At 40.7% G+C, this 23,777-nt stretch overlaps 2 protein-coding genes across 5 annotated transcripts in view; both read right to left on the minus strand.

Annotated features, from left to right (window-relative positions):
* Positions 1 to 23,777, minus strand: part of LOC116571641 (immunoglobulin lambda-1 light chain-like) — a 1,068,967-nt gene that overhangs the window by 885,419 nt on the left and 159,771 nt on the right. The window lies entirely within an intron of this gene.
* The window catches only part of LOC116571638 (immunoglobulin lambda-1 light chain-like), a 1,139,351-nt gene that overhangs the window by 856,573 nt on the left and 259,001 nt on the right, over positions 1 to 23,777 (minus strand). The gene's annotated exons all lie outside the window — the stretch shown is intronic.

Below are 23,777 nucleotides of genomic sequence, written 5' to 3' on the forward strand. Positions count from 1 at the left end.
ACGCTTTGTTTTTTTCACTGTTTCCTTTGCTGTGCAGAAGCTTTGGATTTTGATGAAGTCCCAAAAGTTTATTTTTGCTTTTGTTTCCTTTGCCTTTGGAGACATATTTTGAAAGAAGTTGCTGTGGCTGATATCGAAGAGATTACTGCCTATGTTCTCCTCTAGGATTCTGATGGATTCCTGTCTTATGTTGAGGTTTTTTATCCATTTTGAGTTTACCTTTGTGTATGGTGTAAGAGAATGGTCGAGTTGCATTCTTCTACATATAGCTTTCCAGTTTTCCCAGCACCATTTATTGAAGAGACTGTCTTTTTTCCACTGTATAGTTTTTCCTGTTTTGTCGAAGATTAATTGACCATAGAGTCGAGGGTCCATATCTGGGCTCTCTACTCTGTTCCACTGGTCTATGTGTCTGTGTTTATGCCAGTACCATGCTGTCTTGGTGATCACAGCTTTGTAATAAAGCTTGAAATCAGGTAACGTGATGCCCCCAGCTTTATTTTTGTTTTTCAACATTTCCTTAGCGATTCGGGGTCTCTTCTGATTCCATACAAATTTTAGGATTATTTGCTCCAGCTGTTTGAAGAATACCGGTGGAATTTTGATCGGAATGGCATTAAAAGTATAGATTGCTCTAGGCAGTATAGACATTTTAACAATGTTTATTCTTCCGATCCAAGAGCATGGAATGGTCTTCCATCTTTTTGTGTCTTCTTCAATTTCTTTCATGAGTGTTCTGTAGTTCCTCGAGTACAGATCCCTTACCTCTTTGGTTGGGTTTATTCCAGGTATCTTTTTTTTTTTTTTTTTTTGGTTCTTGGTACTATAGTAAATGGAATCAATTCTCTAATTTCCCTTTCTGTATTTTCATTGTTAGTGTATAAGAATGTCACTGATTTCTGCACATTGACTTTGTATCCTGTCATGTTGCTGAATTGCTGTATGAGTTCTAGTAGTTTGGGGGTGGAGTCTTTTGGGTTTTCCATATAAAGAATCATGTCATCTGCGAAGAGAGAGAGTTTGACTTCTTCAGTACCAATTTGGATACCTTTTATTTCTCTTTGTTGTCTGATTGCTGTCGCTAGGACTTCTAATACTATGTTGAACAAGAGTGGTGAAAGTGGGCATCCTTGTCTTGTTCCTGATCTCAACGGGAAGGCTGCAAGCTTTTTCCCATTGAGGATGATATTTGCTGTGGGTCGTTCATAGATATATTTGATGAGGTTCAGGAATGTTCCCTCTATCCCTATACTTTGAAGCGTTTTGATCAGGAACGGGTGCTGGATTTTGTCAAATGCTTTTTCTGCATCAATTGAGAGGACCATGTGGTTCTTCTCTCTTCTCATATTAATTTGTTGTATCACATTGATTGATTTGCGAATGTTGAACCATCCTTGTAGCCCAGGGATGAATCCCACCAGATCATGGTGGATAATCTTTTGACTCTGCTGCTGGATCCTGTTTGCTAGGATCTTGTTGAGAATCTTAGCATCCATATTCATCAGTGATATTGGTCTGAAATTCTCCTTTTGGTAGGGTCTTTGCCTGGTTTGGGGATCAGGGTAATGCTAGCTTCATAGAAAGAGTCTGGAAGTTTTCCTTCTGCTTCAATTTTTTGAAACAGCTTCAGGAGAATAGGTGTTATTTCTTCTTTGAAGTTTTGGTAGAATTCCCCAGGGAATCCATCAGGTCCTGGGCTCTTGTTTTTTGGGAGGTTTTTGATCACTGCTTCAATCTCGTTATTAGATATCAGTCTATTCAGATTGTTGATTTCTTCCTGGTTCAATTTGGGTAGTTTATATTTTTCCAGGAATGCATCCATTTCATCTAGGTTGCTAAGCTTATTGACATATAACTGTTGATAATAACTTCTAATGATTGTTTCTACTTCCTTGGTGTTAGTTGTGATCTCTCCCTTTTCATTCATAATTTTATGAATTTGGGCTTTCTCTCTTTTCTTTTGGATTAGTGTGGCCAATGGTTTATCGATCTTATTGATTCTTTCAATAAACCAGCTTCTAGTTTCATTGATACGTTCTACTGTATCTCTGGTTTCTACCTCGTTGATCTCCGCTCTAATCTTGATTATTTCCCTTCTTATGTGTGGAGTTGGTTTGATTTGTTGTTGATTCTCCAGTTCTTAAAGGTGTAGAGACAGCTGATGTGTTCTGGATTTTTCCATTTTTTTGAGGGAGGCTTGGATGGCTATGTATTTTCCCCTTAGGACCGCCTTTGCTGTATCCCATAGGTTTTAGACCGAAGTGTCTTCATTCTCATTGGTTTCCATGAGTTGTTTCAGTTCTTCTTTGATCTCCTGGTTGATCCAAGCATTCTTAAGCAAGGTAGTCTTTAGCTTCCAGGTGTTTGAGTTCCTTCTGAACTTTTCCTTGTGATTGAGCTCCAGTTTCAAAGCATTGTGATCTGAGAATATGCAGGGAATAATCTCAGTCTTTTGGTATCAGTTGAGTCCTGATTTGTGACCCAGTATGTGGTCTATTCTGAGAAGGTTCCGTGTGCACTTAAGAAGAATGAGCATTCTGTTGTTTTAGGGTGGAATATTCTGTATATATCTATGAGGTCCATCTGGTCCAATGTGTCATTCAATGCTCTTGTTTCTTTATTGATTTTCTGCTTTGATGATCTGTCTAATTCTGAGAGACTCGTGCTAAGATATCCTACGATTAGTGTATTCATATCAATATGACTCTTTATCTTGATTAACAGTTTTCTTAAGTAATTGGCAGCTCCCAAATTGGGAGCATAGATGTTTACAATTGTTAGATTATCTTGGTGGATAGTCCCCTTAAGGATTATGTAGTGTCCTTCTGTATCTCTGACTACAGTCTTTAGTTTGAAGTCTAATTTATCTGATATGAGAATTGCTACCCCAGCCTTCTTTTGAGGCCCATTGGCATGAAAGATGCTTCTTCATCCCTTAACTTTCATTCTGCGTGTATCTTTAGGTTCAAAATGGGTCTCTTGTAGACAACATATGGATGGGTCCTATCGTTTTATCCAATCTGCAACCCTGTGCCATTTTATGGGTGCATTTAGGCCATTCACATTGAGAGTGATTATCGATAGATACGTTTTTATTGACATCGAGTTACCTTTGAAGTCTTTCTTTCTTTAGACTGTCTCTATATTTCTGTTCAATGCTATTCTTGGGATTTTTCCTCTTTTATATAACCCCCCTTAATATTTCCTTCAGTTTTGGCTTGGTGGTTGCATAGTCTTTTAATCCTTGCCGGTCTTGAAAACTCTTTATCTCTCCATCCATTTTGAATGGCAGTCTTGCTGGATAAAGTATTCTTGGCTGCATGTTCTTCTCATTTAGTGCCCTGAATATATCTTGCCAGCCTCTTCTGGCTTGCCAGGTCTCTCTGGACAGGTCTGACGTTATTCTGCTGGGCTTCCCTCTGTAAGTAAGGAGCCTCTTTGCCCTGGCGGCTTTCAAGAGATTATACCTACAATTATAATTTCTCAATTTGACTATCAGGTGTTGTGATGGTTTTCTGGAATGTATAATCTTGGGTGGAGACCGTTCAGCCTCTAGTACATGAACACTGGTTCCATTCGCGAGATTGGGAACATTTTCATGATGGACTTGTTCCACTATATCTTCTAGACTTCTTTCTTTCTCCTCCCCTTCAGGGATTCCAATAATTCTGATGTTGGAATGCTTCATGGCATCATTTATTTCCCTGATTCTGTTTTTGTGGTTTCTAAGCTGTTTGTTCCAGGCTTCCTCCTGATCCGTTCTCTCTATCTGTTTGTCTTCCAGATCACTAATTCTATCTTCTGTCTCAGTTACCCTAGCTTTGAGAGAGTTTAGATTAGATTGGAATTCATTGAGAGCATTGTGAACCTCCTCCCTGGCAGCTTTAAGCTCCGCCCTAACATTGTGAACATCCTGTCTGGTCGCTTTCAGTTCGGCCCTAATCAATTCTGTTTGGTCATCCATGGCTTTCTCCAAACTAGTTATTGCCTTGATAATTGTTAGCCTGAATTTTCTTTCCGACATATTGTCTATGTTGATAGCTGTTAGCTCTGTTGCAGAAGGTCCATCCTCTGTATTTTTCTTCTTTTGGGCATCCCTCCTCCTAGTCATTTTGGTGAGAGATGACTGAGCAGATGTAGCTGGATGTATCCAACTTTTGTATCAATATGGATGGGGGTGGAGGAGATTATACCAAGTGAAATAAATCAAGGAGAGAAAGTCAATTATCATGTGCTTTCATTTACTTACAGAGCACAAGGAATAACACAGAGGACATTGGGTGAAGGAGAAGAGAAGTGCGTTGGAAAATTGGAGGGGGAAATGAATGAGAGACTGTGGACTCTGGGAAACAAACTGAGGGTTTTCAGAGGAGAGGGGTTTAGGGGGTTAGGAAGACCTGGTGGTGGGTATTAAGAAGGACACATATTGCATGGAGCACTGGGTGTGGTGCATAAACAATGAATCTTGGAATACTGAAAAAATAAAATTAAATTAAAAGACAAACTAGATGGTTTAAAAGGGAAATTCCAATAAAACGTTAATGTCCCTAGAGTACAAGATAGTGGCCCCTCTGCCAACTTGTTTGTCTCCATGAAGGCACACAACCTACATCAGGGCAGCCTCTAACCAGCCTCACATTGAATGGTGGCCATTACCTAGGACATTGTTCTGTGTTCAGTAGCAGAACCCCCCCTTCCCACTGTGTTGGGACTCAGCTGCTGAGGGGTTCTGTTCTGGCCTCAATAATTCAATAATTCAAAAACAAAGGTGCTGCTGTTTCTTAGGAAAAGAAAGCCGGTGAGTGGTGAAAAGATTCGGACCACCCCCCCCCAAAAGAAAGATTCTGAAAACACTTGATGGTGAGAACATTATGGAAAAATTGAGAACTCATGTGGATTACTATATTTGTCAGAGTTAACCAGAGAAACGAAAGTATTATGAGTTGTGCTGTGCATGTGTATATGTATATATGTGTGTGTCTATTTATTGATAATTTAAAATATGATATATTTACATTTTAAATATATTATGTACAGTATGTGTTGATATATAAATATATAACATATTTTGTACATAAGTATATAATATGTTTTGTGTATAATTGTTATATAAATAGATTATATGGGGGCACCTGGGTGGCTCAGTGGTTTAAGCCTCTGCCTTCAGCTCAGGTCATGATCTCAGGGTCTTGGGATCGAGCCCCACATCGGGCTCTCCGCTCAGTGGGGAGCCTGCTTCCCCCTCTCTCTCTGCCTGCCTCTCTGCCTACTTGTGATCTCTCTCTATCAAATAAATAAATAAAGATCTTTAAAAAAATAGATTATATGAAATCTACATTATATAGAAGTACACAAGAAAGATACATACAAATTTAAAAGAATATATTTATATGGAATTTCATCTGATTATGAGGATAGGTGCACATGATACTTGAGGCATGTAGGTTCATGGGCTGCCATCTGCAACCTACATACCCTGGAAGTCAGTGAAGTAAATCACTTGGACACCAAAGGCCTGAGAACTGGGGAAGCCAATGATGTGAATTCCAGTCTAAGGGCAGGAGAAGGTGAAATAAGATTCCCAGCTCAACCAGAGATGGGAGAAGAGAGGTGAATTCCTCCATCTCTGGCTTTTGTTTCACTGAGGACCTCATGGATTGTGTCAGGCACACATGCTCTATGATAGCAGTCTACTGCATTGAACTCATCAATTCAAATTCTAATCTCATACAGATACATTTACACAGGCACATCCAGAAATAATGTTTCTATCTGGGCACCCCGAGACACACTCTGGTTGACATAAAAACTTAACCATTCTCCCTCCTCTGCTCCTGCTTGTATTCCCTCTCTGATATTTAAGATTTCATTTTGGTTAGAGAACAGATTAGCATCACTCTGTGTTCTCGGTGTCTCGTCTCCTCGATTCTCTGTGTTAAAGGGGCAGCGAAGAAAAAAAGCTACAGTTGAAAATCTTCTTGTAAATATTCTACTACTGTCCTTGTAAATACAGTCCTTTTCTGCTGAATGGAAATCTGTAGTAAGTTTAAGTACAGTAGAAATCTTGGAAGTTTATTTTTATGAAGATGATAAATGAGGTAATTTTTATCAATAGGAGAATGTAGGTCATGGATGTTTTGCTTTAAAAAACTCATAAAGACATAAAATAGCATCATTATTAAATTTTAAATAAAATATATTTTTTCACTCTTCATATTTTATTGATTCCTATAAGTAAATAAATTATTTTTGAAATTAAAAAAACAAAAACAAAAACAAACAAAACAAAACTTAACCATTACAGTGACCATCTTTCCTGATTCCCCCCCTGGAATGAGGACATTGTGAGTACATAGCATTTCCAGTGTTCAATTCGGAAACATCTGGCAGCATGACTAGAGATGAGCTTCTCCTGGGTCTTCTGATGCCAAAGCCCAGCTTCATTCAGTTGTTCAAGCAATGCATGGTCCTATTTAATATTTATTACAGTAATTAGTTTTTAATTATATAATTGTTATCCATCACAACTGGAACTCCACCTAGGAATTGGTTGCACATCAGGGAAAACAGATGCTTTGACTTAGCAGAGAAGAGGTGGACAAATAAATCAGCCATCTATTCTTTTCTGGAAGAGAAGTTGCTCTCCTAGAAAAGCCCTGGCTGGGTGTGGCAAGTTTCCTCATTTGTTTGTTGCTGACATGAAAAGATGGAAAAAGTCCAATTCTGAGACCAGAGCACAAAGCCAAAGATGAAGTCAGCATTATGTCAAAGGAAAACACCACAGGATGGTGGCCTCTGCATCTTATGATGATCAAGGAGAGGAATTAGAGAGAGAACTGAATTCTCAAGAGCTTGCTCCATGAAGCCCTTGCTGCAATGTGTTTAGGACATATCTTTAGGACAAGGGGAGACACTGGGAGCACAGACTGGCTTTGTTCTCAGTTCCACAGGAACATAAACCACTGTGGAGAGTGCCACTATCAGCCTATGATAAACATTAATACTCAGCCTCATCCTCAGCCTAGACCCCAGAGATGGTCAGGGAAGCTGTGTTGCCAGACTTGGAGCCACAGAAGTGATGAGAGATCCCTGATAAGCGAGTATTGAAATCACAAGTCAGAGCTTTTGGGGTGGGCATGTTAGAATGCTTTTGGTGCCAGGAGATATAATTATACCTCCCTATGTCATTACAGTTTTCAGCACAAGAGATGGTAATTGTCGGCTCCAGAGATCCAGACACTGAGGAAAAGTAGTCATGGGAGACTGGGTCCTAAAACCTGAAAAAAAGAATGACACACTCTTATCAGGTCATTGCTGGGGCCTCAGGTGAGTCTGACTAGAGACAGTGGATCAACCCACATGTCCCCATAGATCCTTCTCTGGAGTCCTCACATTTGTCCTGAGGGAAGACAATGAGAAGGACCAGAGTCCCATCCATGTTGGAGACACCTCAGCAGCACTGCCTTCTGAGACTGCTGTGCTGGGCCTGGTCCCTTATTCCTCTATCATTCCCTCCCTCAACCTCAAAGGAGGGAATGACCTCTACATCAATGTGCTTTCTGCACTGTCTCTCTCTATCTGCTCTGATCTGAAACTTCATTCAGGATACCTCTGCCTCCTTTTCAAGCACAACATAGCTGAAGGATTAAAACATGTTGACATGAATTTTCTAGGACAGAATTCATGTTAGTGACCAGGAAATGGAGCCATACATGAAATTTCCTTTAGTTCCTATTGTAGGAATCCCCATGTAGTTGACAAATAATCCTAGAACTTATCCTTTCTGCTGTGTAGATCGAGGGTGGCAAGAGGACCCTGAAGGGCTGGAATTAGAGGAGATTCACTCTTTCCTTTGTAGGCACCAAAAACAGAGATGGAGTTGTTCCCATGCCTCACATCTTTCCTTTTCTATTCAGTAGGGTGAATACTCATGCTTCTTTTGGTCCCCGTCTCACAAACTCTGAGCCTGAGTCCTTGGGGGTGCTTTTTGGACTTATGGGTAAGAACTTACTGAGGCACAATAGATTTGGATCACCCTTCACACATGATCCTCATTTGCAGGACTCAGGAGGAATCAGTTTATGGAACTTCATACAGATCAGAGTAAATCACAGCCAGGACCTTTTCCAAACACCCCCCCCCCAAGTTGCCACAGATGGTACAACCCAAGCACCAGGTAAAGTAGGTGAGTGAGAGCTGGAATCTATGCTCTCTCTTTTTCCTCCTTCCTTCTTCCCTTCCAAGTCAGTACCAAGTCCTGATCCCACTTCAATCCATTACAGTTCATTTGTCTTTGGCTCCATCTTCCTCAGGAATGGAATAGGACACCTACCACACCTGGTAGCTTGGATCCACTTCTCAAGTCCAGGTAGTTTGTCCCCCTCCACAGTCTGGTCACAGGGTATTTTTTGGTGGTACAGTTCTTGGGTCAAGGCCAAGGTAACATTAGAGGTCAAATAAAACCAACCCGGGAAAAAAAGTCTGGATAAGAATAATGACATGGTGGGAGGAGTCAAGATGGCGGAGAAGTAGCAGGCTGAGACTGCTTCAGCTAGCCGGAGATCAGCTAGATAGCTTATCTAAAGATTGCAAACACCTGAAAATCCATCGGCAGATCGAAGAGAAGAAGAACAGCAATTCTGGAAACAGAAAAACAACCACTTTCTGAAAGGTAGGACCGGCGGAGAAGTGAATCCAAAGCGACGGGAAGATAGACCCCGGGGGGAGGGGCCGGCTCCCGGCAAGCGGCGGAGCAACGGCGCACAAAATCAGGACTTTTAAAAGTCTGTTCCGCTGAGGGACATCGCTCCAGAGGCTAAACCGGGGCGAAGCCCACGCGGGTTCAGCGTGGCCTCAGGTCCCGCAGGGTCACAGAAGGATCAGGGGTGTCTGAGTGTCACAGACCTTGCGGGTATTGGAACGGGAAAGCCGGCTACAGAGACAGAGCCGACAGTAAGCTCACAGCTCGGTGTTACCTTGAACTGGTCGCAGGCTTGGAGAGCTCGGAGCGCGGCCGGAGGTCAGGCAGACGGGAGAAACTGGGCGCTATTCTCTGAGGGCGCACTGAGGAGTGCGGCCCTGGGCTCTCGGCTCCTCCGGGCCGGAGACCAGGAGGCCGCCATTTGTATTCCCGTCCTCCGGAACTCTACGGAAAGCGCTCAGGGAACAAAAGCTCCTGAAAGCAAACCCGAGCGGATTACTCACCCTGGCCCCGGGTAAGGGCGGTGTAATTCCGCCTGGGGCAAAGACACTTGAGAATCACTACAACAGGCCCCTCCCCCAGAAGATCAACAAGAAATCCAGCCGAGACCAAGTTCACCTACCAAGGAGTGCGGTTTCAATACCAAGGAGAGCAGCAGAATTCCAGAGGAGGAGAAAGCCATGCACGGAACTCATGGCTTTTTCCCTGTGATTTTTTTTAGTCTTGCAGTTAATTTAATTTTTTTCTTTTTCATTTTTTGTTTTTTTTTTTTTTTCTCGCATTCGGGTAAATTTTTTTTTTTTTAACTGTTACCTTTATCTTTTTTAACGATTTTTTACTAGTTTATCTAATATATATATTTTTTCTTTTTTACATTTTTATTAGGTGTTTTCCTTTTTTTTTTTTTTTCTTTTCTTTTCTTTTTTTTTTTTCTTTTTTCTTTTTTTTTCTTTCTTCCTTTTTGAACCTCTTTTTATCCCCTTTCTCCCCCCTCACGATTTTGGATCTCTTCTAATTTGGTTAAAGCATTTTTTCCTGGGGTTGTTGCCACCCTTTTAGTATTTTACTTGCCCCTTCATATACTCTTATCTGGACAAAATGACAAGACGGAAAAGTTCAACACAAAAAAAAGAACAAGAGGCAGTACCGAAGGCTAGGGACCTAATCAATACAGACATTGGTAATATGTCAGATCTAGAGTTCAGAATGACAATTCTCAGGGTTCTAGCCGGGCTCGAAAAAGGCATGGAAGATATTAGAGAAACCCTCTCGAGAGATATAAAAGCCCTTTCTGGAGAAATAAAAGAACTAAAATCTAACCAAGTTGAAATCAAAAAAGCTATTAATGAAGTGCAATCAAAAATGGAGGCTCTCAGTGCTAGGATCAATGAGGCAGAAGAAAGAATTAGTGATATAGAAGACCAAAAGACAGAGAATAAAGAAGCTGAGCAAAAGGGGGACAAACAGCTACTGGACCACGAGGGGAGAATTCGAGAGATAAGTGACACCATAAGACAAAACAACATTAGAATAATTGGGATTCCAGAAGAAGAAGAAAGAGAGAGGGGAGCAGAAGGTATACTGGAGAGAATTATTGGGGAGAATTTCCCCAATATGGCAAAGGGAACGAGCATCAAAATTCAGGAGGTTCAGAGAACGCCCCTCAAAGTCAATAAGAATAGGCCCACACCCCGTCACCTAATAGTAAAATTTACAAGTCTCAGTGACAAAGAGAAAATCCTGAAAGCAGCCCGGGAAAAGAAGTCTGTAACATACAATGGTAAAAATATTAGATTGGCAGCTGACTTATCCACAGAGACCTGGCAGGCCAGAAAGAGCTGGCATGATATTTTCAGAGCACTAAACGAGAAAAACATGCAGCCAAGAATACTCTATCCAGCTAGGCTATCATTGAAAATAGAAGGAGAGATTAAAAGCTTCCAGGACAAACAAAAACTGAAAGAATTTGCAAATACCAAACCAGCTCTACAGGAAGTCTTGAAAGGGGTCCTCTAAGCAAAGAGAGAGCCTACAAGTGGTAGATCAGAAAGGAACAGAGACCATATACAGTAACAGTCACCTTACAGGCAATACAATGACACTAAATTCATATCTCTCAATAGTTACCCTGAATGTTAATGGGCTAAATGCCCCTGTCAAAAGACACAGGCTATCAGAATGGATCAAAAAACAAAACCCATCTATATGTTGCCTCCAAGAAACTCATTTTAAGCCCGAAGACACCTCCAGATTTAAAGTGAGGGGGTGGAAAAGAATTTACCATGCTAATGGACATCAGAAGAAAGCAGGAGTGGCAATCCTTATATCAGATCAATTAGATTTTAAGCCAAAGACTATAATAAGAGATGAGGAAGGACACTATATCATACTCAAAGAGTCTGTCCAACAAGAAGATTTAACAATTTTAAATATCTATGCTCCCAACGTGGGAGCAGCCAACTATATAAACCAATTAATAACAAAATCAAAGAAACACATCAACAATAATACAATAATAGTAGGGGACTTTAACACTCCCCTCACGGAAATGGACAGATCATCCAAGCAAAAGATCAGCAAGGAAATAAAGGCCTTAAACGACACATTGGACCAGATGGACATCACCAATATATTCAGAATATTTCATCCCAAAGCAACAGAATACACATTCTTCTCTAGTACACATGGAACATTCTCCAGAATAGATCACATCCTCGGTCCTAAATCAGGACTCAACCGGTATCAAAAGATTGGGATCATTCCCTGCATATTTTCAGACCACAATGCTCTAAAGCTAGAACTCAACCACAAAAGGAAGTTTGGAAAGAACCCAAATACATGGAGACTAAACAGCATCCTTCTAAAGAATGAATGGGTCAACCGGGAAATTAAAGAAGAATTGAAAAAAATCATGGAAACAAATGATAATGAAAATACAACGGTTCAAAATCTGTGGGACACAACAAAGGCAGTCCTGAGAGGAAAATATATAGCGGTACAAGCCTTTCTCAAGAAACAAGAAAGGTGTCAGGTACACAACCTAACCCTACACCTAAAGGAGCTGGAGAAAGAACAAGAAAGAAACCCTAAGCCCAGCAGGAGAAGAGAAATCATAAAGATCAGAGCAGAAATCAATGAAATAGAAACCAAAAAAACAAAAGAACAAATCAACGAAACTAGGAGCTGGTTCTTTGAAAGAATTAATAAAATTGATAAACCCCTGGCCCGACTTATCAAAAAGAAAAGAGAAAGGACCCAAATAAATAAAATCATGAATGAAAGAGGAGAGATCACAACTAACACCAAAGAAATACAAACTATTATAAGAACATACTATGAGCAACTCTACGCCAATAAATTTGACAATCTGGAAGAAATGGATGCATTCCTAGAAACATATAAACTACCACAACTGAACCAGGAAGAAATAGAAAGCCTGAACAGACCCATAACCAGTAAGGAGATTGAAACAGTCATCAAAAATCTCCAAACAAACAAAAGCCCAGGGCCAGACGGCTTCCCGGGGGAATTCTACCAAACGTTTAAAGAAGAACTAATTCCTATTCTCCTGAAACTGTTCCAAAAAATAGAAATGGAAGGAAAACTTCCAAACTCATTTTATGAGGCCAGCATCACCTTGATCCTAAAACCAGACAAGGATCCCATCAAAAAAGAGAGCTATAGACCGATATCCTTGATGAACACAGATGCGAAAATACTCAACAAAATACTAGCCAATAGGATTCAACAGTACATTAAAAAGATTATTCACCACGACCAAGTGGGATTTATTCCAGGGCTGCAAGGTTGGTTCAACATCCGCAAATCAGTCAATGTGATACAACACATCAATAAAAGAAAGAACAAGAACCATATGATACTCTCAATAGATGCTGAAAAAGCATTTGACAAAGTACAGCATCCCTTCCTGATCAAAACTCTTCAAAGTGTAGGGATAGAGGGCACATACCTCAATAGCATCAAAGCCATCTATGAAAAACCCACCGCAAATATCATTCTCAATGGAGAAAAACTGAAAGCTTTTCCGCTAAGGTCAGGAACACGGCAGGGATGTCCATTATCACCACTGCTATTCAACATAGTACTAGAGGTCCTAGCCTCAGCAATCAGACAACAAAAGGAAATTAAAGGCATCCAAATCGGCAAAGAAGAAGTCAAATTATCACTCTTCGCAGATGATATGATACTATATGTGGAAAACCCAAAAGACTCCACTCCAAAACTGCTAGAACTTATACAGGAATTCAGTAAAGTGTCAGGATATAAAATCAATGCACAGAAATCAGTTGCATTTCTCTACACCAACAGCAAGACAGAAGAAAGAGAAATTAAGGAGTCAATCCCATTTACAATTGCACCCAAAACCATAAGATACCTAGGAATAAACCTAACCAAAGAGACACAGAATCTATACTCAGAAAACTATAAAGTACTCATGAAAGAAATTGAGGAAGACACAAAGAAATGGAAAAATGTTCCATGCTCCTGGATTGGAAGAATAAATATTGTGAAAATGTCTATGCTACCTAAAGCAATCTACACATTTAATGCAATTCCTATCAAAGTACCATCCATCTTTTTCAAAGAAATGGAACAAATAATGCTAAAATTTATATGGAACCAGAAAAGACCTCGAATAGCCAAAGGGATATTGAAAAAGAAAGCCAACGTTGGTGGCATCACAGTTCCGGACTTCAAGCTCTATTACAAAGCTGTCGTCATCAAGACAGCATGGTACTGGCACAAAAACAGACACATAGATCAATGGAACAGAATAGAGAGCCCAGAAATAGACCCTCAACTCTATGGTCAACTAATCTTCGACAAAGCAGGAAAGAATGTCCAATGGCAAAAAGACAGCCTCTTCAATAAATGGTGCTGGGAAAATTGGACAGCCACATGCAGAAAAATGAAATTGGACCATTTCCTTACACCACACACAAAAATAGACTCAAAATGGATGAAGGACCTCAATGTGCGAAAGGAATCCATCAAAATCCTTGAGGAGAACACAGGCAGCAACCTCTTTGACCTCAACCGCAGCAACATCTTCCTAGGAACAACGCAAAAGGCAAGGGAAGCAAGGGCAAAAATGAACTATTGGGATTTCATCAAGATCAAAAGCTTTTGCACAGCAAAGGAAACAGTTAAAAAAATCAAAAGACAACTGACAGAATGGGAGAAGATATTTGCAAACGACATATCAGATAAAGGACTAGTGTCCAGAATCTATAAAGAACTTAGCAAACTCAACACCCAAAGAACAAATAATCCAATCAAGAAATGGGCAGAGGACATGAACAGACATTTCTGCAAAGAAGACATCCAGATGGCCAACAGACACATGAAAAAGTGCTCCATATCACTCGGCATCAGGGAAATACAAATCAAAACCACAATGAGATATCACCTCACACCAGTCAGAATGGCTAAAATCAACAAGTCAGGAAATGACAGATGCTGGCGAGGATGCGGAGAAAGGGGAACCCTCCTACACTGTTGGTGGGAATGCAAGCTGGTGCAGCCACTCTGGAAAACAGCATGGAGGTTCCTCAAAATGTTGAAAATAGAACTGCCCTATGACCCAGCAATTGCACTATTGGGTATTTACCCTAAGGATACAAACGTAGTGATCCAAAGGGGCACATGCACCCGAATGTTTATAGCAGCAATGTCCACAATAGCCAAACTATGGAAAGAACCTAGATGTCCATCAACAGATGAATGGATCAAGAAGATGTGGTATATATACACAATGGAATACTATGCAGCAATCAAAAGAAATGAAATCTTGCCATTTGCGACAACATGGATGGAACTAGAGCGTATCATGCTTAGCGAAATAAGTCAAGCAGAGAAAGACAACTATCATATGATCTCCCTGATATGAGGAAGTGGTGATGCAACATGGGGGCTTAAGTGGATAGGAGAAGAATAAATGAAACAAGATGGGATTGGGAGGGAGACAAACCATAAGTGACTTTTAATCTCACAAAACAAACTGAGGGTTGCTGGGGGGAGGGGGTTTGGGAGAAGGGGGTTGGATTATGGACATTGGGGAGGGTATGTGCTTTGGTGAGTGCTGTGAAGTGTGTAAACCTGGTGATTCACAGACCTGTACCCCTGGGGATAGAGTATTATGCCTCCATCAGAAAGGATGAATACCCAACTTTTGTAGCAACATGGACGGGACTGGAAGAGATTATGCTGAGTGAAATAAGTCAAGCAGAGAGAGTCAATTATCATATGGTTTCACTTATTTGTGGAGCATAACAAATAGCATGGAGGACATGGGGACTTAGAGTGGAGAAGTGAGTTGGGGGAAATTGGAAGGGGAGGTGAACCATGAGAGACTATGGACTCTGAAAAACAATCTGAGGGTTTTGAAGGGACGGGGGGTGGGAGGTTGGGGTACCAGGTGGTGGGTATTATAGAGGGCACGGATTGCATGGAGCACGGGGTGTGGTGCAAAAATAATGAATACTGTTATGCTGGAAATAAAAAAAAAATAATGACATGGTGAGGAAAAATATATATATATTGGTTTCTCACAATGTTAATACAAAAAACACTGCATGAAGAAGAGAGAACTCAGTCAGAATTGAGAACAACCTGAAGAAAACTGTGATTCAGTTATCCAGGATTTGCTGATCAGGTAGAAGGAAATGGGTCAGGATTACTCTAATGGTCTCAACCCAGGGACCTCTCATCAGAGTGCCTTTCTCTGTGTTTTACATGTGGCAGACTACATTCTTGTCTTAATCTTCTCTGCCAAGACACTAACTACCACAGAGCCCTGCACCTTCCTGAGATAAATTCCTCTCCATCCAGAGATAGATTCCTGATCTAGTTTACATTCTAAACAAGATTGTTTAAAGGGGAAATTCTGATGAGGGTTAACTGGTCCCTGTCAGAAGAGAATTTTCCCCTCAGAAATAGACTAGAAATTCTATGCTGTGTGGTAATTTGAAAGAACCTTAAGTGCCACTATTCACATATCTGGAACAGGTATTTCTAAGAGCACAAGGGAGATGACATCCTTCCCTTGAGTTGGACTAGTTTCCTACTTGGTGGCCTTGGATGTTGGGACAGAAGGAAAGGATGGGTCATTGCTAGAGGTGATAGCTTTAGTTTGGATAATCACAGTCATTCCTGTGTGTTTTAAATATGCAAGTACTGTAATTTTGGAGATAATTTAGATAATAATATCTATTATTTTATACAATATCAAACAGTAACATGCTGACTTTTTCATAAATCAATAGGCTGGCGATGTGAACATGGGTTTTAGCCTAGGTGACTGGACACTTATCTCTTGAAATCACTGTGGAGAGGCCTCCTGAGAACTTTTGGATCTCAGACACTTCCTTCTGGAAGTAAACCCTGAACTTCAAAATGTGCTGGTTCCTTCTGTTCAGAGTTCTATTAGTACCAGGAACAAATTCAGTTCTCCCTCAGCAAAATGGGGGGGGTCACTGATTGATTTAAAAACCTTTGGATTTCTGGGTCATGATCTCAGGGTCTTGGGATCGAGCCCCACATCTGGCTCTCCACTAAGCGGGGAGTCTGCTTCCCCCACCTCTCTGCCTGCTTGTGATCTCTCTCTCTCTCTGTCAAATAAATAAATAAAATCTTATTCTGTGTCCACAGAATAAGACATGATAAATCTAACAGTCACCCAAAAGTAATGAAATGACCACATGTATGCAATATCCTTGTGTGCCAATAAGAAACAATTCAAATATAATTAAAAACATAGAAATCAATACCCAGTATCTTACTTTGCAAGACAAATTAAACGTGATGATTCCTAGTACACTAGCAATTTTAAAATAGGGGAAAAAATGCAGAAATGATGTCATGAAAGATCACTGTCACTTAAAGAGAAACTCTATGAACCCATGAATGAGAATTGCCCTGAACTGTCAATTCTCTGAATATACCACAGAGAAAAATCCTTGTCAATATTTGGATTATTGGGACTCCTAGAAATTTTCAAATTATCTCTACCAGAAGTAACTTACTTAGCAGTGCATGGCTGACTCAGTCAGTGGGGCATGTGACTCTTGATCAGGACTATAAGTTTAAGCAACATGTTAGGTGTGAAGACTACCTTTTTAAAAAATATTTTATTTATTTTACAGGGAGACAGCAAGACAGGGGGAGTGGGAGAGATAGAAGCAGGCCTCCCACTGTAGGGAGCCTGACACAGGGCTCAATTCCAGAACCCCAGGATCATGACCTGAGCCAAAGGCAATGGCTTAATAACTGAGCCACCCAGGTGCCACAACACTACTTAAAAAAAAAAAAGTTAAGGGGAGGAGTCAAGATGGCGGAGAAGTAGCAGGCTGAGACTGCTTCAGCTAGCCGGAGATCAGCTAGATAGCTTATCTTAAGATTGCAAACACCTGAAAATCCATCGGCAGATCGAAGAGAAGAAGAACAGCAATTCTGGAAACAGAAAAACAACCACTTTCTGAAAGGTAGGACCGGCGGAGAAGTGAATCCAAAGCGACGGGAAGATAGACCCCGGGGGGAGGGGCCGGCTCCCGGCAAGCGGCGGAGCAACGGCGCACAAAATCAGGACTTTTAAAAGTCTGTTCCGCTGAGGGACATCGCTCCAGAGGCTAAACCGGGGCGAAGCCCACGCGGGTTCAGCGTGGCCTCAGGTCCCGCAGGGTCACAGAAGGATCGGGGGTGTCTGAGTGTCGCAGACCTTGCGGGTATTGGAACGGGAAAGCCGGCTACAGAGACAGAGCCGACAGTAAGCTCACAGCTCGGTGTTACCTTGAACTGGTCAAAGGCTCGGAGAGCTCGGAGCACGGCCGGAGGTCAGGCAGACGGGAGTAACTGGGCGCTGTTCTCTGAGGGCGCACTGAGGAGTGCGGCCCTGGGCTCTCGGCTCCTCCGGGCCGGAGACCAGGAGGCCGCCATTTGTATTCCCGTCCTCCGGAACTCTACGGAAAGCGCTCAGGGAACAAAAGCTCCTGAAAGCAAACCCGAGCGGATTACTCACCCTGGCCCCGGGTAAGGGCGGTGTAATTCCGCCTGGGGCAAAGACACTTGAGAATCACTACAACAGGCCCCTCCCCCAGAAGATCAACAAGAAATCCAGCCGAGACCAAGTTCACCTACCAAGGAGTGCGGTTTCAATACCAAGGAGAGCAGCAGAATTCCAGAGGAGGAGAAAGCCAAGCACGGAACTCATGGCTTTTTCCCTGTGATTTTTTTTTAGTCTTGCAGTTAATTTAATTTTTTTCTTTTTCATTTTTTGTTGTTTTTTTTTTTTTTTTCTCGCCTTCGGGTAAAATTTTTTTTTTTTTTAACTGTTACCTTTTTCTTTTTTAACGATTTTTTACTAGTTTAATATATATATTTTTTCTTTTTTACATTTTTCTTAGGTGTTTTCCTTTTTTTTTTTTAATTCTTTTCTTTTTTTTTTTCTTTTTTCTTTTTTTTTCTTTCTTCCTTTTTGAACCTCTTTTTATCCCCTTTCTCCCCCCTCACGATTTTGGATCTCTTCTAATTTGGTTAAAGCATTTTTTCCTGGGGTTGTTGCCACCCTTTTAGTATTTTACTTGCCCCTTCATATACTCTTATCTGGACAAAATGACAAGACGGAAAAGTTCAACACAAAAAAAAGAACAAGAGGCAGTACCGAAGGCTAGGGACCTAATCAATACAGACATTGGTAATATGTCAGATCTAGAGTTCAGAATGACAATTCTCAAGGTTCTAGCCGGGCTCGAAAAAGGCATGGAAGATATTAGAGAAACCCTCTCGAGAGATATAAAAGCCCTTTCTGGAGAAATAAAAGAACTAAAATCTAACCAAGTTGAAATAAAAAAAGCTGTTAATGAAGTGCAATCAAAAATGGAGGCTCTCACTGCTAGGATAAATGAGGCAGAAGAAAGAATTAGTGATATAGAAGACCAAATGACAGAGAATAAAGAAGCTGAGCAAAAGAGGGACAAACAGCTACTGGACCATGAGGGGAGAATTCAAGAGATAAGTGACACCATAAGACGAAACAACATTAGAATAATTGGGATTCCAGAAGAAGAAGAAAGAGAGAGGGGAGCAGAAGGTATACTGGAGAGAATTATTGGGGAGAATTTCCCCAATATGGCAAAGGGAACGAGCATCAAAATTCAGGAGGTTCAGAGAACGCCCCTCAAAATCAATAGGAATAGGCCCACACCCCGTCACCTAATAGTAAAATTTACAAGTCTCAGTGACAAAGAGAAAATCCTGAAAGCAGCCCGGGAAAAGAAGTCTGTAACATACAATGGTAAAAATATTAGATTGGCAGCTGACTTATCCACAGAGACCTGGCAGGCCAGAAAGAGCTGGCATGATATTTTCAGAGCACTAAACGAGAAAAACATGCAGCCAAGAATACTCTATCCAGCTAGGCTATCATTGAAAATAGAAGGAGAGATTAAAAGCTTCCAGGACAAACAAAAACTGAAAGAATTTGCAAATACCAAACCAGCTCTACAGGAAGTCTTGAAAGGGGTCCTCTAAGCAAAGAGAGAGCCTACAAGTGGTAGGTAGATCAGAAAGGAACAGAGACCATATACAGTAACAGTCAACTAACAGGCAATACAATGGCACTAAATTCATATCTCTCAATAGTTACCCTGAATGTTAATGGGATAAATGCCCCTGTCAAAAGACACAGGGTATCAGAATGGATCAAAAAACAAAACCCATCTATATGTTGCCTCCAAGAAACTCATTTTAAGCCCGAAGACACCTCCAGATTTAAAGTGAGGGGGTGGAAAAGAATTTACCATGCTAATGGACATCAGAAGAAAGCAGGAGTGGCAATCCTTATATCAGATCAATTAGATTTTAAGCCAAAGACTATAATAAGAGATGAGGAAGGACACTATATCATACTCAAAGGGTCTGTCCAACAAGAAGATTTAACAATTTTAAATATCTATGCCCCCAACGTGGGAGCAGCCAACTATATAAACCAATTAATAACAAAATCAAAGAAACACATCAACAATAATACAATAATAGTAGGGGACTTTAACACTCCCCTCACGGAAATGGACAGATCATCCAAGCAAAAGATCAGCAAGGAAATAAAGGCCTTAAACGACACACTGGACCAGATGGACATCACAGATATATTCAGAATATTTCATCCCAAAGCAACAGAATACACATTCTTCTCTAGTGCACATGGAACATTCTCCAGAATAGATCACATCCTCGGTCCTAAATCAGGACTCAACCGGTATCAAAAGATTGGGATCATTCCCTGCATATTTTCAGACCACAATGCTCTAAAGCTAGAACTCAACCACAAAAGGAAGTTTGGAAAGAACCCAAATACATGGAGACTAAACAGCATCCTTCTAAAGAATGAATGGGTCAACCGGGAAATTAAAGAAGAATTGAAAAAAATCATGGAAACAAATGATAATGAAAATACAACGGTTCAAAATCTGTGGGACACAACAAAGGCAGTCCTGAGAGGAAAATATATAGCGGTACAAGCCTTTCTCAAGAAACAAGAAAGGTGTCAGGTACACAACCTAACCCTACACCTAAAGGAGCTGGAGAAAGAACAAGAAAGAAACCCTAAGCCCAGCAGGAGAAGAGAAATCATAAAGATCAGAGCAGAAATCAATGAAATAGAAACCAAAAAAACAATAGAACAAATCAACGAAACTAGGAGCTGGTTCTTTAAAAGAATTAATAAAATTGATAAACCCCTAGCCCGACTTATCAAAAAGAAAAGAGAAAGGACCCAAATAAATAAAATCATGAATGAAAGAGGAGAGATCACAACTAACACCAAAGAAATACAAACTATTATAAGAACATACTATGAGCAACTCTACGCCAATAAATTTGACAATCTGGAAGAAATGGATGCATTCCTAGAAACATATAAACTACCACAACTGAACCAGGAAGAAATAGAAAGCCTGAACAGACCCATAACCAGTAAGGAGATGGAAACAGTCATTAAAAATCTCCAAACAAACAAAAGCCCAGGGCCAGACGGCTTCCCGGGGGAATTCTACCAAACATTTAAAGAAGAACTAATTCCTATTCTCCTGAAACTGTTCCAAAAAATAGAAATGGAAGGAAAACTTCCAAACTCATTTTATGAGGCCAGCATCACCTTGATCCTAAAACCAGACAAGGATCCCACCAAAAAAGAGAGCTATAGACCGATATCCTTGATGAACACAGATGCGAAAATACTCAACAAAATACTAGCCAATAGGATTCAACAGTACATTAAAAAGATTATTCACCACGACCAAGTGGGATTTATTCCAGGGCTGCAAGGTTGGTTCAACATCCGCAAATCAGTCAATGTGATACAACACATCAATAAAAGAAAGAACAAGAACCATATGATACTCTCAATAGATGCTGAAAAAGCATTTGACAAAGTACAGCATCCCTTCCTGATCAAAACTCTTCAAAGTGTAGGGATAGAGGGCACATACCTCAATATCATCAAAGCCCTCTATGAAAAACCCACCGCAAATATCATTCTCAATGGAGAAAAACTGAAAGCTTTTCCGCTAAGGTCAGGAACACGGCAGGGATGTCCATTATCACCACTGCTATTCAACATAGTACTAGAGGTCCTAGCCTCAGCAATCAGACAACAAAAGGACATTAAAGGCATCCAAATCGGCAAAGAAGAAGTCAAATTATCACTCTTCGCAGATGATATGATACTATATGTGGAAAACCCAAAAGACTCCACTCCAAAACTGCTAGAACTTATACAGGAATTCAGTAAAGTGTCAGGATATAAAATCAATGCACAGAAATCAGTTGCATTTCTCTACACCAACAGCAAGACAGAAGAAAGAGAAATTAAGGAGTCAATCCCATTTACAATTGCACCCAAAACCATAAGATACCTAGGAATAAACCTAACCAAAGAGACACAGAATCTATACTCAGAAAACTATAAAGTACTCATGAAAGAAATTGAGGAAGACACAAAGAAATGGAAAAATGTTCCATGCTCCTGGATTGGAAGAATAAATATTGTGAAAATATCTATGCTACCTAAAGCAATCTACACATTTAATGCAATTCCTATCAAAGTACCATCCATCTTTTTCAAAGAAATGGAACAAATAATGCTAAAATTTATATGGAACCAGAAAAGACCTCGAATAGCCAAAGGGATATTGAAAAAGAAAGCCAACGTTGGTGGCATCACAATTCCGGATTTCAAGCTCTATTACAAAGCTGTCGTCATCAAGACAGCATGGTACTGGCACAAAAACAGACACATAGATCAATGGAACAGAATAGAGAGCCCAGAAATAGACCCTCAACTCTATGGTCAACTAATCTTCGACAAAGCAGGAAAGAATGTCCAATGGCAAAAAGACAGCCTCTTCAATAAATGGTGCTGGGAAAATTGGACAGCCACATGCAGAAAAATGAAATTGGACCATTTCCTTACACCACACACAAAAATAGACTCAAAATGGATGAAGGACCTCAATGTGCGAAAGGAATCCATCAAAATCCTTGAGGAGAACACGGGCAGCAACCTCTTTGACCTCAACCGCAGCAACATCTTCCTAGGAACAACGCAAAAGGCAAGGGAAGCAAGGGCAAAAATGAACTATTGGGATTTCATCAAGATCAAAAGCTTTTGCACAGCAAAGGAAACAGTTAACAAAATCAAAAGACAACTGACAGAATGGGAGAAGATATTTGCAAATGACATATCAGATAAAGGACTAGTGTCCAGAATCTATAAAGAACTTAGCAAACTCAACACCCAAAGAACAAATAATCCAATCAAGAAATGGGCAGAGGACATGAACAGACATTTCTGCAAAGAAGACATCCAGATGGCCAACAGACACATGAAAAAGTGCTCCATATCACTCGGCATCAGGGAAATACAAATCAAAACCACAATGAGATATCACCTCACACCAGTCAGAATGGCTAAAATCAACAAGTCAGGAAATGACAGATGCTGGCGAGGATGCGGAGAAAGGGGAACCCTCCTACACTGTTGGTGGGAATGCAAGCTGGTGCAGCCACTCTGGAAAACAGCATGGAGGTTCCTCAAAATGTTGAAAATAGAACTGCCCTATGACCCAGCAATTGCACTATTGGGTATTTACCCTAAGGATACAAACGTAGTGATCCAAAGGGGCACATGCACCCGAATGTTTATAGCAGCAATGTCCACAATAGCCAAACTATGGAAAGAACCTAGATGTCCATCAACAGATGAATGGATCAAGAAGATGTGGTATATATACACAATGGAATACTATGCAGCCATCAAAAGAAATGAAATCTTGCCATTTGCGACAACATGGATGGAACTAGAGCGTATCATGCTTAGCGAAATAAGTCAAGCAGAGAAAGACAACTATCATATGATCTCCTTGATATGAGGAAGTGGTGATGCAACATGGGGGCTTAAGTGGGTAGGAGAAGAATAAATGAAACAAGATGGGATTGGGAGGGAGACAAACCATTAGTGACTTTTAATCTCACAAAACAAACTGAGGGTTGCTGGGGGGAGGGGGTTTGGGAGAAGGGGGTGGGATTATGGACATTGGGGAGGGTATGTGCTCTGGTGAGTGCTGTGAAGTGTGTAAACCTGGTGATTCACAGACCTGTACCCCTGGGGATAGAGTATTATGCCTCCATCAGAAAGGATGAATACCCAACTTTTGTAGCAACATGGACGGGACTGGAAGAGATTATGCTGAGTGAAATAAGTCAAGCAGAGAGAGTCAATTATCATATGGTTTCACTTATTTGTGGAGCATAACAAATAGCATGGAGGACATGGGGACTTAGAGTGGAGAAGGGAGTTGGGGGAAATTGGAAGGGGAGGTGAACCATGAGAGACTATGGACTCTGAAAAACAATCTGAGGGTTTTGAAGGGACGGGGGGTGGGAGGTTGGGGTACCAGGTGGTGGGTATTATAGAGGGCACGGATTGCATGGAGCACGGGGTGTGGTGCAAAAATAATGAATACTGTTATGCTGGAAATAAAAAAAAATAATAATAAAA

This window comes from Mustela erminea, chromosome 13, assembly GCF_009829155.1.
Source record: "Mustela erminea isolate mMusErm1 chromosome 13, mMusErm1.Pri, whole genome shotgun sequence".
Taxonomy (NCBI): domain Eukaryota; kingdom Metazoa; phylum Chordata; class Mammalia; order Carnivora; family Mustelidae; genus Mustela; species Mustela erminea.